Raw genomic sequence first — 24,599 nt, forward strand, 5'->3', positions numbered from 1 at the left:
ATTGAGGGGGTCTGTCGATTCACCATTGGAACAATTAAAGTTAAAAACCTGAACCGTCTTGGTGCACTATAGTGTACAGCTGCTGGTTTCACTGCCGGACCACTGGAAAAGTTCTAGGCATTGATTTTTCACTGACCTCTCCTGGATATCCTGAATATCCTTGCACCGGTACCACCAGCGCTGATCCACAATTTGGCCTGCATAGCCCCCTTGCATCACTGTGGCCACTGCCAGCCCTCCAACCAGCTGCATGTTCTCATTGGCAAGGAAGCGGCAGCCCCCAACATGGACGCCATCTGCCCGTGACACTGGAATCTGGCAAGCGGCTCCTGCATCCTAGTGGCACTTGGTGCATCTAACTCGGTGCCAAGTGCGCATCCTGGCCACTTACATTTGAAAGTAGTGTTGTGAGAGTGACATAGCACGGGTTGGGATCTGGAATTCTTCTGGCTGTCGATTTCCGACCCTGCTTTGAAAATCCGGCTCATGGAATGTGGCAGTGCATGTTTGGAATTTTGGAGTGGGAAGTACAAAGGAGTAATTGCCCACATTGATATTGGTAAAATAGAGAGACAGAGACAGACAAGAAAGATTGGTGACGGAGTTTGGAGCAGAAAATCTAATGAGCTCTCAGACAACAAGCCTTTGCTTATATGCCATCCAGGAGTGTAAGAGGGGTACAAAGGAAACTCCTCAGCCAAAAGAGCAGCATTCAAGTCTTGGATTGAGTTGAACTTCATGGCAGCTCAAGAATTGTTGAGAAAATAAGTGACTTTTGGCATTAAATCAAACCAAGCTGCTTGTGGCCAATGTTAGAGATGGAAGAGACTTGAGATCAGAGCAGATAGAGGCCAAGAAGCCACCAGATAATAATGGACCCAGGTTGAGATGATCAAAGGTAAGAGAGAAGCTGCTGAACTTTCATGAGACATAAATAAACTACTGGATAATTTTTAACGTGTTTCACATGACAAAAGTGCATATTTGGAATCGGGTATGCATGTTTCACCACCCCAGCCCCCAAGAATTTTCTGACCATTAAAATTAATAGATGGATAATCATGCTGGATGCATGTCCACATTGTTTAAATTCCTAATCTGTGCTCACATCATAAATAGCCCTGCACCTGGAGCATTAGTTGATAAGATACCTTTTGCCTTTGAAGAATTGGATAAAACTGATTGTGCAGCATTAATGAGCATGGAGATCAAGATGATAGAGCCATTGCACAGTGAAAGGAATGTAGGGTGTTTGCATTGAGGGATATGCAATAGGCAGCAAGTTAAAGTGTGTATTTTAGAATTAGCAGTGAAAGAATGGGTAAGGTAGGATGACGAATGTTGAAAGTCACTGATACACTGAAGGAACAGAGCACCCATGACTCTCAGAACTCCTGAATGGCTGACACAGAAATGGATCATTGACTACAGCTTGGGGTGAACAAATACCATTGCACTGCCTGACTGCCTGTAATAACATGCTGAAGTGTCTGTAATGTTCATTGATTGTATTGAAGCACCTCATGATCTATGTGGAAAACTTGAATATGATTGTACTTTTTGTGATGGCCATTTTGAAATGTTTCGTAATGTTCTTTCAGATATTTTATGAATAAAGTGTATTTTTCCAAAAAAAAATGAGAGCAGAATAGATAACTATGAACTTAACTGACTTCATCTAAATTCACCCAAGTGTTAAATGTTTAACATTAAATAAACTTCTACACAAATATGTTATGTTTAGTCAATTTCTCATGGTGGAAGAAATGTAACAATGGGCAGAAATTTTCACTCGGCGGGCGGGTGCCTAGCCTGCTCGAGCCGGAAATGAGGCGCGTTAACATCGGCCGAGCATGCCAATGTCAACGCGCAGTCACATGATAGTTCGTTTGGAGTCGGCAGCACGCCCACTGACAATTAAAAGGCCTGTTAAGGCCATTAAGTAATCAAAAAGGTGACTTATTATTTAAATAGAGAGAAACTTCAGAATGCTTCAGTGCAGAGGGATCTGGGTGTCCTCGTGCATGAATCACTGAAAGCTAGTGTGCAGGTACAGCAGGTAATAAGGAAGGCAAATGGAATTTTGGCATTTATTGCTAAAGGAATAGAGTATAAAAATAGCAAAGTGTTGCTGCAACTGTACAAGGCATTGGTGAGACCACACCTAGACTGTGCACAGTTTTATTCCCTTACTTGAGGAAGGATGGAGTTGCATTGGAGGCTGTTCAAAGGAGGTTCACTAGATTCCAGAGATGTGGGGCTTGTCTTATGAGGAGAGACTGAGCAGTTTAGGCCTATACTCGCTAGAGTTTAGAAGGATGAGAGGAGATCTAATTGAGGTATATAAGATGCTAAAGGGGATAGACAAAGTAGACGTGGAGTGGATGTTTCCCCTTGTGGGATATTCTAGAAGGAGAGGCCATAGTTTTGCGCTAAGGGGTGGTAGATTTAAATCAGAGATGATTACTTTTCTCAAAGGGTTGTGAATCTGTGGAAGTCACTACCTCAGAGTGCAGTGGATGCCGGGACACTGAATAAGTTTAAGGAGGAGATAGACAGATTTTTAATTAGTAACAGGTTGAAAGGTTATGGGGAAAGGGTGGGAAATTGGAGTTGAGGCCGAAATGAGATCAGCCATGATCGTGTTGAATGGTGGGTCAGGCTCAAGGAGCTGAGTTGCCTACTCCTGCTCTTAGTTCTTATGTTCTTAGTTAAATTAATTTGTTTGTTGCCTGTCTGACATAACAGTTGGCGGGCAGGCCAAACAGTCCTTGCATTTTTTTTGGAAACCTCAGCCATGGGCGGGTTGAGGTTTCCAAAAGCAATAATAAAATAGAAGTTTTAAAATTTAATTAATAACACGTCTCTGCTCATGTGACAGAGTCACATGAGGGGCATGATTTATTATTTTTTTTAATTTTCTTCATTTTCTTTTTTTAAAAATGCTTCGTCTCCCTGAGGCACAGAGCTTGGCCTGCTTGCCCTCCTCCTCCACCCTCCCCTCCCACTCCCCCACCCCCAGCACAGGCAGCTCTGAGTGCTACCGCTCGTGTATCACGCTGGGTGGGCATTAATTGGCCCGCCGGCATGAAATCGTGGTCCGGTTCCAATCGTGGGCAGCGTTCAGCTTCCCGACTGTCCCCACCCACACCCACCGACCTCACCCGCCAAGGGCAAAATTCTGCCCAATGATTTCAATCTACTAATAATTAACCAGCATTATAATTAGCTAATTAATCAATATAATATTCCACTGCGCCTTCATCTTTCTCATATTGCATTTATTTTTATTTTTATCAAAGTTTAAGACCGTATCTTGTATAACTTTATCTGAAATGCTATAACCGAGCTAATGTGAGAGAGGGAAGCTTGAGAAATATAGACCGGTTGGCTCAATTGTCGGGAAGTAACTAGAATGTATAGTTATGGGTGGAGTGGCTGAACAGCTTAAAATTTTTCATTTAGGCGGAGAGTGCCAGCAAAGATTTGTAAGAGCTAATTCATGCCTGATGAACCTGGTTAAATTTTGTTTTGAAATGTCCCTGCGAAGCACCTCGGGACATCTTAGCATGTTAAAGGTGCTCTACAAATCTAAGTCATTGGGGGGAATTTTCCAGCCCCACCCCCCCAAGCACCCCCACCGCCCCTGCCCATGGTGGGTTTAATGCTGGGCGGGGTGGACATTGAAGCAGGAGCTGATAAAGCGGTTCAGCACCGGTGTAAAATGGCAGCAGGTTCTTGTGCTACCGCCTGCCATGGCGGGTCATCATTCCCACCAGAGGCCAGCGGGAAATCAATTTACATCCTGTTAATGGGATGCCGATGAAGGCCCAACCGGAATCATTCCCCCCCCCAACCCACAACCTGACTGTCCATGCCGCCAGCAGGATATCATGCTGTCTGGATCAACATGGTGTGGAGATGTCGAGACTTACCTGAAGAAGGCCTGGGGCAGCCTGTGCAAATCAGGATTGAGGCCTCCTGTGACCATGGACCCTGGTACACGGGCAGTGGGTGGTTGGACCATCAACCAGGTTGATCTTCGAGCTTCAGAGTATTCCAAGATGTCCATCTTTGGCTTTCACAGTGTTCTAGAAAGTACATCTTGTATGTTCAGGAGGTCCATCTTCCATGTTCAGGAGGTCCATCTTCCATGTTCAGGAGGTTCATCTTCTATCTTCAGTGGTGGGTCAGCTGATGACATTTAAATAAGGCGCCCGTACATGATGGTGGGCACGAGCCATTCAGCCTGCCCCGCTGTGAGAAACATTGGAAAACCCTCTACTGCATAAGTAATTAGGCCAGCATTGTGCATGAATTCCCAGCAGCCTCTGCGGCGGGAAACTCTCCCCATTCCCATAGCCACCACAGGACATAGTCCCAGAATGCAAAGTTATGTCCATTGTTGTTGGTTTACGATATTTAAGATGCCACCGATTTTTGCGTCATTGGCAAACTTGGAATATGCGGCTCTCTATTCCATCATCTAAGCCATTAATAAATGCAGGGAATAATTGAGGCCCCAAGGCAGATCCTTGCGGAACACTGCTAGTTACATCCTTCCTATCAGAGTACCTGCCCATTATCCTGACTCTGTCATCTGTCCCTCAGGCAATCTCCTAACTAGGTCAATAATTTGCCCTCAATTTCACGAGCTTCAACTTTAGCATAAAAATCTCTTATGGGGGATTTTATCCAGTACCCTCTGGATGCCCATATAAATAACATCCAAACACATGCCCCTCTCCACTACTTCAGTCATCTCTTTGAAAATGTAATCAAGTAAATTAGTCAAGGTAGGTGAACAAGCGCAGGGGTGATAGGTGAATAAGACTTAATGCAAGTTAAGCCACAGGCAGCAATATAAACCTCAAGTTTATAGAGGGTCAAATGTGAAAGACCAACCAGGAGTGCATTGGAAGAAGTCAAGTCAAGAGGTAAAAACTGGCATGAATGAAAGTTTCAGCCGAACATGAACTGAGACTGGAATGAAGCTGGTTGATGTTATGGAGATGGAAATCTGACATCTTAGTGATGGCGTGAATATGTGGTCGGTAGTGCTTCTCCAAGTGGAATATCACACCAAGGTTGTGAACTGATCTAGTCACAGACTGTTGCTAGGGAAGGGAATGGAGTTGGCAGATGTAGACGGAAGCATAAACTTACGAAGAGACATTGACAGATTAACTGACTATAAAATAAAAACTGTCTAAGATTGGCACTTTATGAATCTTTATGTCAGAAATATCTACAACCAACAGAACAGTGCTGCCTATGAATCTGATCATTTAGTTAGTGAAGACTTGAGTAATGTTGAGATAAACACCTGAAACGACCAGTAAACATTCTTTCTTTTGCTCATTCTCTGCACTCTATTGCAATGGTGAGGCTGTCAGTCAGGTCAATGTATATATTTTCAAGGGATATTAAGCAAATAGATTTTCATTCTGCATATTTTTCTATCCAGTGTATCCTCACCAATCCTTCCATTATGGCTCTAAGACCAGTTGTATTACTGATTTTATCTTTTGCTCCTGTGCTTGCTTTATGGTGGCTGCTTCCTCAAGGCAGCTCTGAGTTTACCAACAGCTTGTCAGAAGAATACAATTTCCTTATGAATGTGACAGCAAAGGTCCAACAATGCCCTGTGTCCTGAGATCTCATGGGAGGTGGATGTAAGCTAGGCTGTGGGTAAAAAGGTTGTGGCCTGGAACTGCTGTGAAACGGCAGTCACCATGGGATTGCCGCTCTGCTCCTACTTTACCCTGCCTCTGCTCCCCATTTCTGGCTGGGTCTTCCAAGCCCAGCTTCGCCAGGAATGCAGCCCATACCTTCAACTGAAGAGTTTCATCATACAGTTGGAGCATCGGAGGGGAAGACAAGCCAGGTCCCATTTTTATGGCACTAGCTGCCATGTTAAAGGTTTAAAGGTCTAGTGAATGGGTGAGTTTGCGAATGTTAATGAATTCGCGGGGTGGGTAGTGTGGGTAAGTGCTAAGGTAAGTGGGGAGCTGGCTATGGTGGGTGGGGCAAGTGAGTGGGGCGGCAGGTGGGAGAGTGGAAGGTGGGTAGGTTGCCAGGTGAGTAGGGTGGTAGGTGGGTAGGGTGGCAGCTGGGTGAGGCGGCAGGTGGGTGAGGTGGCAGGTTTCTTAGGTGGGCCAGGGTATAGTAGAGTCAGCTTGGGTAGTCAGGTCTGGTTGAGGGTTGGTCAGGTCGTGCTGGGGACTTTGGCTAGGGTGACGGGGGTAATCGGGGATCAGTGGGTGTAGTCAAAGGTGGAGTCTCGGGGGGGCCCACTATGAGTGATCGGGGGATCAGTTCTCTAGTATCCCAGAGTTTTCCTGTTTAACATTTCCTGGGTAACTACCCAGGTAAGTACATCAGAACTGTCTGAAATCTCCAACTCCAGTTCAGAGTCAGAGAATTTCTCGGAGGGTCCCAGGAACAGGGGAATTGCCCATCGGAAGGTCAGACTTCCCGGGTAATTCCCACAGAGGTCAGTGCATCAGGACTTCCATGGGCCCTCGACATACACCTTGGGTTGTACAGCTGGTCTCCGACAATCCGGAGGCCGGAAGATTGGGCCATTAATATGCTCCCTTAAAAGCATAACAAATGCACTAATGACATTAATAACATGTACCTGTTGAGTGACTCATTGTCAGGTGTTGACATTAATTCCAGATGGAACTTTACATTCCAGAAACTCTATTTGAATACAAAAATTGGTACCGGCAGTGCACTATCTATTAATGGTTGCAGATCAGTAGCGCAGGTTTTACAAGTTATCTAAATACTGATAAAACACTGGAATTCATTTCTAGAGAAATATAATTGAAAAGCAGTGAAGTTGTGTAAAATATATATAGAACTGTGATCATTTGGATGTCACCATAACAAAGGATACAAAGGCAGAGAAGTTGCAAAATAGCTTAACGAGAACAATATCAAAATTGAACTAGGGAGCTGAAACAGACTGGGGCTCATTTCTCTGGGAAATGGAGGCTGAGGAGAAACTAATGCAATTTCTGGCTCTTGCCAGTATAGACATATTAAAGTAAAAGCAAAATACCACAGATGCTGGAGATTGGAAATAAAAACAGAAAGTGCAAGAAAAAACTCAGCAGGCCTGGCTTCATCCATGGAGAGAGAAACAGTGTTCACGTTTCCACTCCAACATGACTGACTCTTCGCTTGAAATACAACTTGATTTTTCTCTCCGAGCTGCTGACAGGCCTGCTGAGTTTTTCCAGCACTTTCTGCTTTTATTTTAAACGTACTAAAGATTACTCCTACTTGTGGGAGAGCCCACCACTAGGTGTGATAAATATAAGATGGACACGAAGAAATCGGATAAGAAAGAGAGAGTGCACAGAATGGGGAACTCGCTACCACAAGGAGTGGCTGAATCTGAAAAGCATGGATGCATTTAAAGGGAAGTTATATAAGTACCTGAGGGAGAAAGGAGTAGAAGGGTATGCAGATAGCATTACGTGAAGTATCATACTCCTTAGGTACGTCCACACCTGTGTCCAAATATAAACAGACCTCCTTCAATAACTTATTTGCTCCCAGGTTTTGCAGGGCAGCTCATTTTAAGAAGGATTCAACCTACAAACTGTACCAGGATGCTCAATTGGCAGCTGGCTGGTATTATGTCGATGAGACCTGAGCCCCAATTTCATCCCCTGGCCTCTATCTTCAGGTGCTGAGTCCAGATACAGCACCTGCTTTGCCCCACAAAACTGAACTTGCCCCAGAGCCTCTGCAGTCTTAGATCTCTGCTCCTGCAGTTCATCAAGAGGAATCATTTTGGGTATTTTTAAGTGTGAATCAGAAGTCCGAGACATCGCTATGGTAAAGGATTGAAATCAATTGTACTCCTATGAAATATAATCACACGGTTTGGGAGTAAGTAAATCCTGACCTTGTGACTGTCAGGCAGAGATAGAGACAGAGAATGAGTTACAGCTTCAGGCCTGCCTAATACTCATGGAGTTGTGAACTAATGTTATGAGCTACCACTAATTGATCATGTGTACTGTAGGATCACAAAAACTCTGTTTAAGATTTGTGGAGTAAGGTAGGAAAGTGGAGTTGAGGATTATCAGATCAGCCATGATCTCATTGAATGGTGGAACAGACTCAATGGGCCAAATGGCCTAATTCTGCTCCTACGCCTTATGGTCTTATGCTGGAGTTACAGTTACTTCGCAAGCTTAAACAGTTTCAGCTTCTTGGAATCATAATTCAAATGGGTTCATCGGGACAGTGCTAATTTTCTGCTCATCACAGATGCTAGAAGGGATCATAAGAGATGGGAAAGGGAATGAGTCCATTAGAAATTCACAATATGGCTGCTGAAAACCCAGGTCATTCCTAAAGTAATAGTTCTTTTGAGGAAGTCACTGAGGTAGTGGATGAGGGAAATCTAGTAAGCATTTTCAAAAAGCCTTTTTATAGATTTCCTCACATTAGGTTATTTCAAGTCAAAATCTTGTGGTCTTGATGGAAATTTCAAATGCTGGATTAGTAATTACCTTCAATCCTGCAGCCAGAAAGCTGTTATTAATGAATGTGGTTCAACTTGAAGACATGTAACTAGAGACTTAGGGGTAACCTGATGGAGGTCACTAAAATAAGTAACAGACTGGAAAGCTTCAGTCTTGACAGATTATTCCTGTTTAACAGATTGGTGAGGACCAATGGACTTGTATTTAAACTATGTAAGAGTAGGGATAGATCAGATGTTCGGTGCTTCCTCTTTTCCTGGAGAATTATGAGCCTCTGGAATGCAATGCCAGCTGATGTGGTGGGAGCTGGCTCTCCGCATGGCTTTCTAGAAGGAGCTGAACTGGGTCCTGATTGGAGCAGAGGTTGCATCACATTGAAGGTAAGTTCCTCTATTGACAGTACTTGGTCCACTTTTTCCCCTGGACTGGTTTTGATTGCCTGAGGGGATCAGCAAGGAATTTTGCATCATATTTCTCTTCTGTACTGACCTGTTTTTTTTCCCCTTTCCCAGGGGGTTACATGGCTCCAGAGGTGGGTGTGAGACGACAGGAGGAGGGAGAAAGGGAGGGAAGGGGAAGGACCAGCCCTCATGATGCAAAGTTTCGATGGACCAGCTGCTCTTTCCCTACCTGCAATTTTTGTATATTTGTAAGGCAATTGATAAGTACACAGAATATAGCATGAGACTCCTCATGTTCTTGGATCTCATTCATAGCTGAACAAATAATACACTCACAGCCCATCATTTCTGACTATTAACTATAAATCAGATCTATAAAGAATTGGATTTAGCAAAAGCAAGAATAAATAGCACAGATATCACAAGGTACATAACTTGACATAAACTTCCAGCCCCTATTCCCAAAATATTATTTTCAATGTCCTTGAGGTTAATTTCGGCCACATTTAATAAAGTGACGATCTTACAAGATATTGAATATTCATGCAGTGTCTCTCTCTGCTAATCCTCACTTGTTAACAGACTGGTGAGCAGAAACTCATTAAAAAGCCCTAATAGTTACACCTAATCTTTGCTTTGAAATTCAAACCGAGAGAAAGAGGAATTTTAAAAGGAGGCATCTTTCACTATTCATTAGAGCTGTCACTCACAGTTGGATTCAATTGTATCAGGCTAGTTACTCATATATCTGTTTCCAGACATCTACCCCCACTTTAGGGCATGGACAAGCTGTGAGAGTACATCCTTGTAGGACCGCCTGATAGGACAAACAATTAGCTCTGTCTCTTTTTTTACAGCCAAGTAACTCATTAAGTGTTTCTGCCACCTATATGGATTCAGCAATTAGTATTCTTTAAGTAGTCCACCTATACAGGGATGACTTACCTGGCCCTTTGAAGTGACATTAGCACATGTGACATAGTAAATTCACCTAGGCCATCTGTTGCTGGCCTACATTAAAACAAATTAAAGGGTTCACCATCTGGCCAACTACCAAAATACCATAAAAATGTAGTCTTTTATGATCTGTCACAACCCCCTGTCTGGCATTTTGACCAGTGGGTTTGAATACATTCAGTACCAGAAATGGAACACGTGGTTTCATTGTTGTGACAAAGTCAGTGTTGTGAGGTCACACACTGAGAACTTACAGAGCCATATCAATGATGGTACATGTTGTGAATGCGTGCGTATGTTATTGGACTGCGCTTTGCTGCATTGGGCAAGTAGACTTGGAAGCCTGATTTGCGAAATCCAATGACAGGAATCGTTTCACGGCCGGGACTTTGCCCTCGTCGGGCGGGCTCGGCGGGGGTGAGTGAGGAGTGGACGGGAAGCGACCGGCGCCTGTGCTAGGGCCACGACCGCGATTACACGCCAATTAACGCCCGCCCAGCGTGAAAGGTGCACTGCAAGCCCTCAGCGCTGCCAGTGGGGGAGGTGGGTGGGGAGGGTGAGTGGGGAACTGTGCGCATGCGCGCGGCTGCCTACAGGAAAAGCTCCCTGAGGCAGGCGAAGATTTAAAAAAAATAAAAATAAAGAATTTTAAAATGTTAAAAAAAATGTCCCCTCATGTAATTCTGTCACATGAGCAGGGACATGTTCTGAATGAAATTTAAACATTTTAGTTTAATTTTTATTTGCTGTTGTAAACCTCAGCCCGGCTGTGGATGAGGTTTTCTAAAGTATCAGAAGGCCGCTTGGCCTTTTCGCCTGCCCGCCAACCGTTGGACGGGTAGCCAAAAATTTAACTTAATTATTACTTTGATAAAAGCAAAATACTGCGGGTGCTGGAAATCTGAAACAAAAATGGAAAATACTGGAAAAACTCAACAGGTCTGACAGCATCTGTAGAGAGAAAAACAGAGTTAATATTTCGAGTCTGAAGGAGAGTCATAGGGGCTCGAAACGTGACCTCTCTTTATCTCTCACAGGTGCGGTCGGACCTGCTGAGTTTTCCCAGCATTTTCCGTCTTTTGTTAATTATTACTTTAATGGCCTTAATTGGCCTCTTAATTATCGGCAGGCATGCTGCCAACCCCCCCCCCTCACGCACCTGCCAACTGAAATGTTGCTCGCCCGCTTCATCATGCGCCATTTTACGCTTGTTTGGGTTGGGCGCACACCCACCCGACGAGCGAAAAATTCTGGCCCATATTTTTGGGGGCCGTGCATTAACCCTACGCAAATTGCTCCAATGCTGAATTCTTGGATTTTCTTTTTAACTCATGTACATTACCCGCTGCTCTGGCCGTTGGGAACTTCCTTTATGTTTGACAGTTTAACATAGCATCTAAAGTTTTGCATTTTATTCCCCTTTTGGGTTATCTATATCTACATTTCTTGCTTGCTGCTATGAGCATTTTTTTTTTTGCCTTGCAAGACTGCTTACCCAATTTTGTTCCCCTGTGCTGCTTGCAAACAGATTCTATTCTTGCAATGAACAAATTGTTTAGTTTAACAAATCTCTTGGACATCTTTGTAGTTGGCCTTGATGTTGTGGAGTGAAGAAAATCAAGTGCAATTGAGGCACCTGGCATCTGTTGCTCTTATCTCAGGAGTTGAGACACCTCGGCATGTCTGAAGAGACCTGAATTTGTCTTTCCATTTTACAAGGTAAGCCATTTCCAAGTTAGCCCTTCTCCTCAAGCATGTCCTTCAGACAAGTTCCATCATAGGTACAGATATATATTGGACATAAACTTAATTGGAGTTGGAAAGCCATATCTTAGTTTTTTTATATATTGTTTTATGGGTTGTGAGCATCACTGACAAGGCCAATATTTGTTGGCCATCTCTAATTGTCCTTGTGAAGCTGATGGTGAGCCACCTTCTTAAACTGCTGCAGTGCATGTAGTGCAGGTACACCCACAGTGCTGTTAGGGAGTCCCAGGATTTTACCCAGTGACAGTGAAGAAATGGTGATATAGTCCCAAGCCAGGAAGGTGTGTGGCTTGCAGGAGAACTTTCAGATGATGGATATGCCTATATGTCTGCTGCCCATGTTCTTCCATCAGAGTGGGTTTAGACTGTGCTGTCAAAGGGCCCTTAGTAAGTTGCTGCAACACATCTTGTATATGGTACATACTGCTGCCACTGGTGGTGGAGGGAGTGAATGCTTAATGTGGTGCATGGGGTGCTGATCAAGTGCTTTGTTCAGGATGGTGTTGAGCTTCTTGAGTGTTGTTTGAGCTGTATTCAACCATGCAATTGGAGAGTATTCCATCACAATCCTTGCTTGTGCCTTGTAGATGGTGGTCAGGATTTGGGGAGTCAGGGAATGCGTTACTTATCACAGAATTCCCAGCATCTCACCTGCTCCTGTATGCACATTATTTATATGGATGGCCAGTTATTTTTCTGGTCAATGGTAACCCCCAGGATATTAATGGTGGGAGATTCAGCAATGGTAATGCCATTGAATACCAAGGGGACATGGTTGGATTCTCTTTTGTTGGAGATGATCATTGCCTGATACTTGTGTGGCATAAATTTTACTCGTGACTTATCATCTCAACTTTGAGTGTTGTCCACATCTTGTTGCATATGAACATGGATGATTCAAAATGCTTAGTGTTCTTCCTCAGACCAGGGAACTTCCCTTTCATCTGTTTGTACTGATGTGTTCAATTTATTGGTGTTTTGACAGTGTGTGTCTGTTCTCTGCTCATTGTGCCATGTGCTGTTAGTCAAGCCCGTTGGGTGTGATTAGAGAGAAACTGAACCCAATAGTAAGGGTGAGAAAGCAGACATTTTAAAAGAATTATAATAAAGCTCCTATTCACTCAGGGAACCTGGCGAGTGTCATCTCTGCATTTCTCCAAGGCATAAAACCCAATATCCATAATGTACAAACATAGATAGGTTGTTAACTTAAACTGCCGTCTCTGCCATACTTGTTGTGCATGCTGGAACATAGGAGGATTCCCTTCAGCTCTAAATATTAGTACCCTCCACTGTCACAGATCACCTATAAGAAATAAGGGTTTGTATTTGTAGAGTGTCCTTCACAATCTCAGGATGTCCCAAAGCCCTTTAGAGTAATTAAGTATTTTCTGAAGTATAGTCTTGTAATGTAGAAAACACGGCAACAAATTTGTGCTCAACAACCTCCCAAGAGCAGTAATGTGACAATAATTGGACAATCCATTCTTAGTGATTGTGAAAGAGGGATAAATATTGGCCGGGACACTGGGAATCGCTCCCCTGTTCTTCTTAAAAATAGTGCCATGGGATTTTTTAAATCAACCTGAGAGATGGGGCCTTGGTTTAACATCCCATCCAAAAGACAGTACTACACTGGTACCTGATGTGTCAGACTAGCTCAATGTGCTTAAGTTTCTGGAGTGGGACTTAAGCCCACAACCTAATGACTCAGCAGTAAGAGGGCACCAACTGACACTTGGCTACCACTCATCAAGCAAGATATCCCAGCTTCCTTCACAAAAGCAGAAAGTTCTGGCCATTTTTTTATTATTCATTCATGGGATATGGGTGTCACTGGCTAGGCCAGCATTTATTGCCCATCCCTAATTGCAGTTGAGAAGGTGGTGGTGAGCCACCCTCTTGAACCACTGCAGTCCATGTGGTGTAGATTCCAAGCATTTGTAGGTCAGACCAGGTAAGGATGGAAGATTTCCTTCCCTAAGGACATTAGTGGAACCAGATACGTTTTTAACAACAATGGTTTCATGGTCCTCGTTAGATTTTTAACTTCAGATTTTTATTGGATTCAAATTCCATCTGCCATGGTCAAATTCAAACCTGAGCACCCAGAGTATTACTCCGGGTCCCTGGATTACGAGTCCAGCACCACCGCCTCCCCTTGTGTAAGCTCCTTTGCAGAAGTAGCAGAATTGCTACAGTGAAAGACAGCAGCCTGTTGGCAGTGCAAGCTGAAACCCTTTAATAGCTGTAAACCATTCAGATATCCTGCCAATAAAGATGCTCCCTCTGCTAGGGAAAAACATCCCAAGGGCATATTCTAATGACATTTATTAACTAACCTTACTGAATTCAGTGAGGTAAACTGGACATTCCACTGGTGCAAAGTTTCATGAGCATGCAGCTCATGCCATTCAGCTGAATTGGCCCCTATTTCACCGAATTTATTTGATAAACATTGGGAGTGAATTCCTGTGGGGAGGGTGGGTCCTGGTGGTCTTCCATAATTGCGTCAGAAGAGCTGTGAAAACCTCTGCCATTTTCTGAGATTTGCCAAGGGCTTCTATTAAACTCAAATGAGTGGGGGAATCCACATGGAAATCCAAATGCCCCGTGTCAAAAATATCTGGGGGAGATAAAATGTTAGGTTAATTAATTATATATGTGCTGTGCTCCATTTACACCATAGGACAATGCACAGTTCTGTATGTTTTCTGGAAATTAATGCAGATGGATGATCAGTACATTTTAATGCAGCCAGGAACTGAGTCTATACAGATCAATGCAAACTTTAAATAAATTATAAAAACCTCATGCCTACGACATTAAATATGCAGAAAAATATGTTTCATAATGAAGGGAAGCCTTGCTGAATAATCAAATATCAATCAAGAAGAGAACGCTAGATAAAAATTACATTTTCTTATTTTGTTGCCTAGCTTTTTTTTTCGCTGAAACCAGGTCCAAATGTCATTTCTTAGGCAGGAAGAGATAAAGGGAGCACTAGGACTCGATGGAGCAACACAGTTAATGTAAAAGGCTGTTACGTGAACTTATTAAAAAACTAAAATGTTTTCCAGATGGTTTGTTCATTCAACTGAACCCAAGCTGAAAAGCATGTTGTTCCCCATTAAAAAAAGCAAGCAATGGATTTGAACAACACATCAGTTATTTCCCGTGTTGCACCTGAGACTGAAGTCTCTCTGAAGCCTCTCAAGCAAAGGGAGGTGTAGTTAACCCTCTTCCTCCTTTATTATTGCTTGATTCAGGTAAATTCCACATCATAATGGATTCTGGCTCCAATATATCTCCAAAGGATAAAGATGAAGCAGAAATGTTGTCACTCGTTACCATTTCAAACCAAAAGATGGTCAGTGGCCACTGCCCAGATTTTCAAGGACATGTCCAGAGTTTCAAGTCATGTGATTCCATACAGAAGCAATTTCATCTTAAAGTAGAGACACAGTAGTGTCCCAACCACAGCAACTTATATTTGTATTGCCCCTTTAAAGTAATAACATGTCCCCAAGACGCTTCACAGGAGCATTATAAAACAAAACACACTACGGAGTCACATAAGGAGATATCGGGCGAAATTTTATGGCAGGGGGATTTTATGTTCCCACTGAAGCCAATGAGGTTTAGAATGTCTCGCTGCATTTTACAGCCCCATCCCCGCTGAAATGGGGCCGTAAAATTCTGCCCATTAGGTCAGAAGACAAAAAGTTTGGACAAAGGGTTAAGTTTTAATGAGTGGCTTTATGAGAAAAGTGAAGTAGAGAGACTGGAAGGTGTAGAGAGGGTATTCTAGAACTTAGGGCCTAGGCAACTGAAGGCATGGCCATCAAAGGTGGAACGATTAAAATCAGGAATGCGCAAGAAGCCAGAATTAGGGGGGTTGCAGATATCTCAGTGGATTGTAGGGCTGAAGGAGATTATTGATGGATTTTCTGCTATCCCTACTGGAGGATAAATTATAGGCTCTTTTTTTATCCATGTCCATTTCTATGTGCTTTCTTGCCTCCAGGCACAAGATAGAAGCACAGGGGGAATAGTTGTAGAAGTACATCTTAAATGATAAGTCAGGGGTTATTTGTTCCATTTCCTGTAGTCTAACTGTTAGCAGCAAACCATATGTGAAAGTCAGAACACAGTTTTGGACCAATACCTACTATAAACCAATACATCTGATATTGATAATTTTCTGTCGTCTATACAAGGATGAAAAGTGATATGTCTTCTGGTTCTCATAGGTTAGAAATAATCACACTTAATATGCAAAATGCTGGAGCTTCATTGAGTGTATTTCTTGAATTTTTCTATGTGGCTGGTGGACTGATAGACTGCTACACTGTTGCTCTGCGCATAAGTCCAGTGCAGCAGTAAAATGTGGCACCCTGGGATATATATTCACACAACAATTAATTCTTAGCTCTTTATGAATAATATAACAATATAACATTCCTCGTTATTTAATAATTATATATAATGCTTCTATATCAATATAACTGTTCCAATCATTGACTATTTTTTCTAAACTAAAGACATAGCCATTTGGTAGAACTTGAGCATTGCTGGAAAAAAGAGACATTTTTTCATTGAAGATTTTCATCTTGCACTCATCAGGACAATTCGCAAGAATTGAGGTGTGCAAATTTCTTTCAATTTTCCATTTGATTTGTTTATGCTGCTATATTGCTTCAATAGGTGACCGCACCATAAGCAGTACCCATTTGAAATGCATCCACACCATAAACTCGCTTAAGCAGAAATGGTTTGGCAATGCAATTAACAACAGCACTAAACACATAACAAATTGCTCAGCGTGACCAGACAGCCTTGCTCGAAAGTAAGCTAAAAAAAATGCTTGCAGGACTTGTGTAAGAGTGATGAGCTGCAACGTGATATATATGACAGGGTTCATCCTCACGGCTTGCTGCATCTGCTATGTATGGGCTGACCAAGACACAAAAGTGATGTCCCTTTACGCCCTATCTTATCTATGACCCATCCAGCACGGCATGATTGGGCAAATTGTTACAACCAGTTTTGAGCACCTTATCCAGATACACGGTGAAGGATTCCTTCAAATTTGCAAAGACCATATAGAACTTGCATATTGATAGCAATGTTGTGTCTATGTGCTCATTTGACATTGTGAGCCAACGTTCCACTTATTGAAGCCATAGATATTTGCACTGCAGCACCATATCATGGCCATTTAGACCCGCAGCCATTGAGTGAATTGGTATTCATTGAGCTTATGAATTCAGCAACACATGCATTTGAGTTCAGTTTTAATGATACCACGTATGCCCAAATAGATGGTGTTGCCATGGGCTCCCGTCTAGGCCCAGCTCTCACAAACAACCTTGGGTTCCATGAGAAATGTGTCATCGATGGGGTGATAGCCAACCTCCTACCCCTTGAATATTTCCAATATGTGGATGATACATTTGCTATATTTAAATCCGCATCTGCATGTAATAATTTCTTGTATGTCATAACAGGCTCCGTCTTGCACTCAAATTCACCTTTGAAGTAAAGCAGTCAAATGAACTCCCCTTCCTTGACGTACTAGTTGAGAAATCTGCCAGGTTATTCTCTACCATGGTCTACTGCAAGCGTACCATCACTGGTCAATATACACATTGCGATTCTTACAGTTCCTTGCGCGATAAGATTGGCCTTATCGGCAACCTTGTAAATATGGCCCAAGCCATTTGCTTGCCACGCAAGCTTGAAGCTGAAGTAGGGTGCATCAAAGACATCTGGCAAGATAATGGATACCCTGATCAGATCATTCCACTCTGTATATTGCACAAACTCATGAACGGGCACAAGGCTGTCACTTTCGGCCCTGAAAAGTGCCCAGTCTATCTCAGATTACCCTGGAAGGACAAGGTATCTCAAAAATTTGAGCAACAGGTGAAGCTAGATATTTCACGCTGCTACTGTGCAGTAGCAACATGAGTGGCGTTTGCCACTAACAGGATGCTGCTGTCAAGCCAAAAAGACATTCTGTCTATCACACAAATTCACACAAATGAGTAATGTGATGCATGAATTTCAGTGCCAATGTGATGCTCGGTAGGTAGGCCACATGTCCCAAAGACTAGTAGATTGTATCAAACAGCATGTCTCTTCCACTGTTCACAATGGGCAAGGTACAGACCATATCCAACCAGCCAATTTTTGCAAAACTCAAAACACAGCGTCCAACATTAAATGTGATTCAGTGATTGGACAACATTTGCTAAATAATCCTCAATGTGCTAAGAATTACGCTGACAACCAAGTTAAGATTGTCAGCCAGGCTTGCAGTGTGGTGCATTTGCATGCACTGGAAGCTACATATATCAATGCACAGGGCCCTGCTTTTTGCAGACAGAAAGAACATGAAGACACATTGTGCCTGTTTTAGCTAAACAAAATAAGTGACAGCCATTCGCTGATTCATTCCCCAGGGCAATGCCTTGACCAATCAGAATCAAGCTGCCTGGGTTCAATCTCAAACAATGCTTGGCAGTTTACTGGCAGTCATTGTGCTTGTTTCAGCTAAACAAAATAAATGACATAAAAATAATAATAATAAAAACAAAAAAACTGCAGATGCTGGAAATCCAAAACAAAAACAGAATTACCTGGAAAAACTCAGCAGGTCTGGCAGCATCGGCGGAGAAGAAAAGAGTTGATGTTTCGAGTCCTCATGACCCTTTGACAGAACTTGAGTGAGTCCAAGAAAGGAGTGAAATAAATGACAGCCATTTGCTGGTTCATTTTCTATGGCAACGCCTCTATCAATCAGAGTCCACTTGGTCAGCCATTCAGCACTCTCTTCTCACACAGTATTAATATGTTGTTTCCCCTGACATTGGTATTTTCTTGCAAACTGTCCTGATGAGTGTAAGATGAAAAACTTTGAGGAGAAATGTTTTTTTTTTCAGTTATAAACTAAAGGGTAACAATCAACTTTTATAAATAAACTGAACATCTTAAGGTCCTTTTATAGCGTGTTTTCTTTTATCAGAGAAACATTACGTACAGTATCATTTAGGTGGTAGGATCTGTGCCTCCATCTTGTGCATTTCTCTCAGTGGTAAATTGGTATACTGCACAGGAGATGTTGTTCATGGTGCTCCTGGTGTTGTAGGAGTCATGCTTGATGTTGCTGGTGTTGTGTGACTTGCTGATGAAGTAGTTGATGTTGTACCACTCGCTGGTGATGTCTCACTGGTCACTAATGTTGCTGGTTTTATTGGTGACCATTTCTGCTTTTCCAGCTTAGGTGTAGGTTGAGTATGGACCTGGTTCCTTCTCAATTCCTTATCAGTTTAAGTTGCAATGATATGTGACCTTGCAACCTCAGTTTCACCAATAAATTTTATTGGATTCCAGGTTTTTATGATTAGATCCTTTACATGTATGGTTTGTCTTTTCAACAGCTCAGGCAGGGATTTAGCATGCTCATTGAAGTGTTGATGTCATTCTATCTGTGCATCAGTGAGTTGCTGTCTTACTTCCTCCTGGTCACTTGGAGGGAATATCTTGTTTGACAGATTTGTCTTGTATTTTCTTCCATTCATTAGTTCTGCAGGCGATTTCATGTATTGAGAGATATAGATCAGAGTGACAATAAGGCAAGGTTTGGGTCTTCCTTTGTCTCTCTCAGCATTTTGTGAACGTTCCCTTGACCATCTGGACATCTTTTTTCTATAAACCTGTATCTCCTAGAGTAACATGGTGATGAGGTGAAAATATTGAACCCCCGCTGTTCTGCGAATTCCTTAACTTCTCTGGAGGTGAATTGGGTTCCATTATCACATATTACACTTTCAGGAATCACTTGTTCAGTGAACAGAACTCATACTGCTGAGATGATTGCCGTAGCTCTAAATCTTTTATCTTTTGGATAAAAGGGAACTTTGAGTAGTAATTTGCAACTGAGATACCGTTCTTGATTGTGTGTGATTAAATCGACTGCCATTATATGCCACGGTCTGGGTGATACCTCAGTAGCCATCATCTTCATGTTCTGCTGTATAATTCTATATTTCAGGCATGTAGATAGCATTCTTTCACTGTCATTGTAGATGCCTATCCGGTACACAGCTGACCTGGCTCTGCAATTACACTTCTCCATTCCATGTGGCTTTCACGTATCATCTGGAGAAGTTCTTCCTGCATTGTTTAGGGTATGATTATTCTGGATCCAGCTAGCAGAACACCATCTTCCAGTGAGATATCATCTCCGATTGACTAGTATTGCCATATTGCTGGCTGTGTTTGTTGTATCTTATCAGGCCATTCCTGGATCAGTTGTGAGAGAGCGTCTGCAAATCTTGGCCTTTGTTGGTCTCATTTCTAATTGGTTCAGTTTCGGTGGTGTTTTGTTTGCTAGGTGATGGATCTTTATGCCTAGATCTTTTTTCTCATGGTTTACTGGGATAAGCTGCAGCTCTTCACAACTGCTCAACCTCAGTAGAACAGGACCACTAGCAGCGTGGAACATCATTTCCTTTCTGTATCCCTCTGATTTGGGCTGATCCTAACTGTCGAATTACAGTCCCCCCATATGCCATTAGCATGCTGTTGCACGGTTTCACAGCACCTCACCTTGGGTAACCATTTTCTTTCACATTTTTAGGAAAGATCTTAAGGTGTAGCCTGAGCTGGATGATGTTACTCTGTGTTCCGGTATCAAGCTTCAGCTTCAGATTTATGGGTGTGGGCTTATTTCTCACCCTCTCCCTGATCTGAATGGTTGTGTGAATTTCTGACGTTGGAGAGAAGACCATTGAAGAAGCAGCTGAAGTTGGCTGGGCTTAGGACACTACTCTGAGGAAGTCTTGCAGCGATGCCCTGAGGATGAAATGATTGGCCTCCAATGCTCACAACCATCTCCCTTTGTGCTGGGTATGACTCCAACCAGTGGAAAGCTTTTCCCCCTGATTCCCATTGGCTTCAATATTGCTCGGGCATCTTGATGCCAAACTCAGTCAAATGCTGCTTTTTTGACGAGGGCAGTCTCTCTCATCTCACCTCACCTGCTAACTTATGAACAGCTTTGAGCTCAAAAGTTGTCAAGGTTATTTCTTTTAGAAATCCCAGAGCCCACAGAATGCGGAGGCGTTCACACCATGGATTTGGGTTGCATTGAAACCCAACTTTGAGTAGTAAAAAGCATTATATTTTAATTGACTAAACTACTAAGACTATCCTTAGGGGTTTAATTTCCCTAGGGTGAGGAATCCCCTTTCAAATTCACATGTATTTAGGGAACTTTTGCATAAAAAATGTGAGTTTGTAGATTTTCAAAACAGAGCATCTTCCTTTTCCATTACTATTCCTGAGATTTTGAAAACTGGGTAGGGAGGCGGGTAGTGATAGGTGCAGTGGAGAAACTGGCAACAATGCCCTGTTAAGAAGTAAAGACAAACCACAGTGAATTTAAGTTTGTGAGTGCAACATTCAACAAAAGAACACAAAGCTCTATCACGTCATGTCTCACCAGAGTAGCAGCAGGTGCCCTTTGCAAAATCCAGAGTATGAAGTGGGTAGTGAGCATAGAGCAACAATGAGTAACCCTATATGGTGCCAGGTGGAATGGGGGATATGACAACAAGAAGCTTTGAGATGCTTGGTTTCAACATTCACTGTCGCTGGGTCAAAATCCTGGAACTCCCTTCCTAACAGCACTGGGGGTGTATCTACACCACATGGACTGCAGCAGTTCAAGAAGGCAGCTCACAACAACCTTCTCAAGGGTAACTAGGGATGGGCAATAAATGCTGGCCCAGCCAGCAAAGCCCACATCCCATGAATGAATAAAAAAAAAAAATCAACATTAGCTAAGACGCAAAATTACTTTTAAGTCTCCCACTGTTTGGTCATTGAACAGAATGGAGAAACTCTTGGGGGGAGAGGGTGGTGTAATGGTAGTGTCACTGGACGAGTAATCCAGAGGCCCAGGCTAATGTTCTGGAGACAAGTGTTCAAATGGCAGCTGGTGGAATTTAAATTCAATTAATAACATCTGGAATTGAAAGCTAGTCTCAGTAGTGGTGACCATGAAACTGTTGTTGATTGACGTACAAACAGATCTGGTTCACTAATGTCCTTTAGAGAAGGAATCGGCCATCCCTACCTGGTCTGGCCTACATGTGACTCCAGACCCCAGACCCAGAGCAATGTGCTTGATTCTTAATTGTCCTCTGAAATGGTGTGGCAAGCCACTCAGTTCGATGGCAATTAAGGATGGGCAACAAATGGTGGCCTTGCCAATGATGCCCAAATTGCATGAAAAAAATAAGGAAAAAAGATCAGGGTCAGTCCAAAGGAGAAAGAAATTGAGAGCAATGAATGGCTTCTTGGGGCTGGTGATGTGCCCTTCAGAGGATTGGGAATCAGCGTAAGGCACTAGGACTTCATCATTACATTTGATTCATGATTCATGACTATGCTGTAACATGATAATGAATAAAGGGGTAAAAATGCTTTGTTTGCGACTTCCTTGAGTAACCTCATTGAACACGGTTATGGACATGCTTTTGTACATTGTGCAAGTTTTAAAATCTTTCCCAGGATGTGGGCATTGCTGCCAAAGGCAGTATTTATTACTCTCTTGGCCATATTGGTATTTACTCATTCCCTCCTACTGTGGCAATGGTCCCAGTGTCAATCGCTCTCACTGTGCTGCTAAAACAGTTTCGCCCGCTCCTAGATAATTGCCTCAACAGACCCAGCCCTGTTGCTTCTCCTGCCACAGCAGCCCTGTCATAATCATGACGTCTGCCTCTCATCTCACCAGAATTCTGTTTGTTCCAAAGCTTGTGTTCCTCACATCCTCTCACCGAGGAAGAAACAAAGGGAGAGGCATGGGAAAAAAGAAAAAAGAAGGGAGCAGAGAGAAAGATGAGAGAGAACCACAATAGGAGGTAGTGTGAGCAAACTGGAAAATAAGCAAGCGAAAAAGCAAAGCAAGGAAGGACAGAAAATGAATCAGAAAAGGGAAAAAAAGTTGAGAAAGCATAAGGCAGAAATAATGATAGGAATCAGAGGGAAACAGAAAAGAGGTGAGAACAGGAGTGAGAAGGGCAAGAGAAGAGGGCATGGATGGAAAGAAAGATCACAGAGGCAGACAAAAGTTATGGAGAGAGGAAAGAAAATAGAGAGATAGAGAGATAGAAGAAATGATACAGGCAGCAGAGATCAGCTCAATATATATCAGTTTCTTCACTTCCACCTCCATTCCAGCTCTAGGTATATGAAGTTAAACTCTCTATATATGATGTACCACTCTGTAAGCATCACTACATACAGTTCCGACTAAACCAGGATCTCCTTACATGCAATTCTTCCCACCCAACAGTATAGTGCTGTCCTCAGTTCTGTTAATAAATTGTCAAACACAATAAGAATTAGCTGCACAATGGAGAAATAAAGTTTCAGATACTTGTCCTGGATAAGCAGAGTGGTTAGGAAAGAGAAAAATTCAAAAAATCAAATGCAGCAATACTGGGACAGAATTTACATCTGTTTAGAGTGTGACATTTACAGCAAAAGCCAAGAAATATATAAATATTTAGTTCCATTGCTTCTTATTTGTTTCTTTCCTTCTTCACTAACTATTTCTGCAATGGTACTTATTGCATTTAAGCAGTAACCTTTGGTAAAACATGTTTAAAAAATCAGGCGGTTTGTTCAGATCTTCCCTCAAAACTTGATTAATGGTACTATTCTTCCAGAAGTTTCTCCCTGTTTATTTGTCAATTATTTTTTGCGACCTCAGTATAAAGGTATAAAGGTATTTCAAAAATACAAAACCGATGCCATAACTTTGTAAAATATATTGCAAAATGTAACTATTTCAAATTAAAATTTGGCACAGTTTAGAGTTCCATTTGCAACCTCCTGAGGATTTACAATCTGATTTCAATCCTATTGGTGAAAACAGTGGGGAAAGGGCAGGCCCATAAGAAATAGTTACTAAAATGCTCCATGAACACCCAATAGACCTGACAATTATTAAAAATGATATATAATTCATAATTTCAGGTACATTCTTGGAGCTGTGACCTTCAACTAGCATTGTTTGCTGTGGAAATCTGGATGAACTACAGGCTGAGGCCTTTTGCACTGGCATTGCCTTCCAACAGGGAATACAGTTACAGGTAATTTCACAGAGAGAATACAATTCAATGGATAAGTTTAATCATCTTCTTGTAATATCCTCATTCCAAATAGCATGGTATGAGATCCCCTAAGATATCATCCACACTCACCCATTTTAAATCTTTTTTTCTTCATAAATCACATTGTTTATTGAAGATTCTGTGTTTAATATGTAACTGGTTGCAAATATACCTTCTGTTAGCTTTCTCTCTTAAAAGTCAATTCACAACCAAACATCCCCACAGAGACAATGGACCAATCCACAATCAAGCACTCCCATAGAGACAATGGACTAGTCTACTCAGGAGCAGGGAATACCATAACTTTGAAGTAGCCATTTTGCTGCTCCCTCCTGCTACTTCAAACTATGCACATTGGGCAGGATTCTCCCCCCATCGGGGGTGAAGTTGAAGGCCGGGCACGCACAGGCGTGCTTCTGATCAGCGTCCCCAATTGGGGGCGCAACACCATTTTATGTGGGCAGGCCAATTAAGGTCCGCCCAGCATGACGTCTGCCGCTATGTGCTCCCTGTGCGGGTGGGGGAATCCCAAAATCGAGAGTGCGCTTTTTTGCACAATATCACGAAAGAGCACACTTACCTCCCTGAGGCTAAGTGCTGCCTCAGGGAGATTGGCTCTAAATGTAAAAAAGCTAAAAATAGGAAAATAAAATTTCCCTGACGGGACATGTCCATAAGTTTTACAAAAACTTCAGTAAAATTTTTTAAAACCTACATGAAACCTCATCCCGTCCATGGATGAGGTTTCAAGATTTTTCTAATTCCTG

At 42.5% G+C, this 24,599-nt stretch overlaps 1 long non-coding RNA gene across 1 annotated transcript; it reads left to right on the forward strand.

The window, feature by feature from the left end:
• Positions 1-619: 619 nt before the first annotated feature.
• LOC121284499 lies at positions 620-24,365 on the forward strand. The gene is made up of 3 exons (XR_005944485.1): positions 620-898; positions 11,460-11,590; positions 23,696-24,365. It is a non-coding gene; the product is annotated as an uncharacterized LOC121284499 (long non-coding RNA).
• Positions 24,366-24,599: the final 234 nt, after the last annotated feature.

Source organism: Carcharodon carcharias, chromosome 11 (assembly GCF_017639515.1).
Source record: "Carcharodon carcharias isolate sCarCar2 chromosome 11, sCarCar2.pri, whole genome shotgun sequence".
In the NCBI taxonomy this organism is placed as follows: Eukaryota; Metazoa; Chordata; class Chondrichthyes; order Lamniformes; family Lamnidae; genus Carcharodon; species Carcharodon carcharias.